The sequence below is a fragment of the Rhipicephalus microplus genome, chromosome X, assembly GCF_043290135.1.
Source record: "Rhipicephalus microplus isolate Deutch F79 chromosome X, USDA_Rmic, whole genome shotgun sequence".
In the NCBI taxonomy this organism is placed as follows: domain Eukaryota; kingdom Metazoa; phylum Arthropoda; class Arachnida; order Ixodida; family Ixodidae; genus Rhipicephalus; species Rhipicephalus microplus.
The window spans coordinates 291,028,063-291,030,518 of record NC_134710.1 but is presented as its reverse complement, the minus strand read 5'-3'; positions in this window follow the sequence as shown (position 1 = coordinate 291,030,518).

The following is a 2,456-nucleotide window of genomic DNA, read 5'->3' as shown; positions in this document are numbered from 1 at the left end:
GTTCTGACGTCCCACGACCATGTATGCTTGTACATTGTAATATTTCATGTTGTATTGCGAAGCATGTATACAAGACCCGTGTGTTTTTAACACGAGTTGTTTTCACTGCATTTCCAAGCAGATGAAGTTATTTTCACTATACTGCCACCAGCACGTAGTGGATCGACAGCAAGAGCGGCTCTCAATCTGGAGGAAAAAGAACATCGCGTGCTTCTTCTCTGCTCGAGAGCCAGCCACGACTGAGGCATCGTCCTAGAGATTGCGACCCGGTAGTTTAATAAATCCCACAGTACTTGTGACTCATCGTGACAAACTGGTGGAGGTGCTGGGTAGTCTCACGGATGCTGCAGACCCCCCCAGGAAGCCGTGATACGAGTCCAGTGCCAATCAATACTCCCGTGCATCGGACCAGCCGCCGAATCAGGGGATTGCCTCCGGAAATCGACGATACTGCTCCAACCACGTCGACAAACATGACCAGCGCTTCGGTGCAAACCTCGTCAACAGGCACGGGAAGCACGACGTCGAACCGCTATACGTTCGAAAGCCCACGGGCACCGGCGACGTTCCATGGCACGGAGCACGAGGACGTTGAGGACTGGTTGGCGGACTTCGAGCGTGTAGGCACCTTGAATCAGTGGGACGACGCGGCGAAACTGGGTCGTGTCTATTTCTATCTCGAAGACGGGGCACGTACGTGGTATCAAAACCGATAGGAGCAGCTGACGACGTGGCCCGAATTCTCTCGTAGACTTTTGCAGACCTATGCCAGTGCTGATCGCCAAGAACGAGCTGAACGAGCTATTCTGGCCCGCGTCCAGTTGCCGAACGAAACTGTGACCACGTACGTCGAAGACATGACGCGCCTCTTCCGACGCTCCGATTCAAGAATGACGGAGGACAAGAAGTTGCGTCACTTGATGCGTGGTGTCAAGGACCAGCTTTTTGCCGGCCTCGTGCGCAGCCCTCTGAAGACGGTCGCGGAGTTCTTGTCCGAGGCCGTGACAATGGAAAAAATGCTGCAGAAGCGATCCAACCAATACGACAGGCAAGTCAGTGGCATGTCTACTGCCGACATTTTCACCGCCACTAGAACCAGCAACGACCGTCTACGTGAACTCATCCGTGATATAGTACGTGAAGAGTTGCAAAAGGCTGGTGTAACACCTCATCCTACGGTTAGCTCAATTGCAACTGTGATCAAGGATGAGCTGCACCAGGCCCTCCGGAACACCTTGCCACCTGATACAGCTGCACCAGTTCCTGCTGAATACCGCCGTGAGACAACCTATGCGGAAGCCTTGAAACGCCCTGCTGCATCGCCGCCATTACTCGTCCACCCTGTTCCTGCTGTTGCACTCCAGTCAGCACAGCACATACCGTACTACGAAGGCACGTACACGCCACCGCATTTGCCCTTTGTCCCTGTCGCTCCTGTCGCCCATTGTTCGGTGCCACCAGTTCAGTACATCGACGATCGGCGCACGTCTCCTCGGAAGTCTGATGTTTGGCGCACACCTGATCGCCGGCCTGTGTGCTTTCACTGTGGAGAAGCTGATCACTTGTACCGCCAGTGCCCATATCGCCGTCTTGGGCTTCGCGGCTTCTCGGCGTACTCACCACCACCCCGTTACGGCCAGAGACCGCGCGAAATCGAAAACTACCTCGCCCAGCAGCATGCACCACCGTCTGCCGGGCGCCAGTCGCGCTCGCCATCACCGAGGCGATTTTCATCAACGCCCCAGCAGGTATTCTACCACACGATCTCCCAGCCCACGCCGGGAAAACTAGCCCAAGCGACCTCTGGGGGCGGGGTCGCTCAACGTCGAAGCGCTGAAGACCTCCTATTAACGCAGAACCGTACAGAAACCGGTCCGACATCACATACTGCTGCAAAAGATGGCCGACTTTCACTCGACATAGCAGTGACAATTGATGGTTGTGCAGTTAATGCGTTAGTGGACACCGGCGCCGACTGTTCCATACTGAGCGGGAAACTGAAAACGCAGCTGAAGAAAGTCATCACGCCGTGGCACAACTCGCAGATTCGGACAGCTGGTGGCCACGTCGTTACTCCACTGGGTGCCTGCACAACTAGAATACAGATCCAAGGGTATACATTCGTAGCAAGCTGCCTCGTTCTACGCGAATGTTCCCGTGACGTCATCCTGGGAGTTGACTTTCTACAGGAAAATGGAGCTATAATTGATCTGCAAGAGCGCCGCGTCACGTTCTCAGCCCAGCGAGCAATCAACGTGCAGGATGACGGAAGGCGTGTCGACGTACTTCGTATTTCTGAACAGAGCGTGACGCTTCCTCCACGAGCAAGTGTTCTAGTCGACGTAACATGCTGTGGTTTGCGCGATGGCGATGTGGTGGCCGAGACAAATTTAGAACACCTCCTGCAGCAAGGCATTTGTGTAGCTAGAAGTGTAATACACCTTCGTGATGGCCGA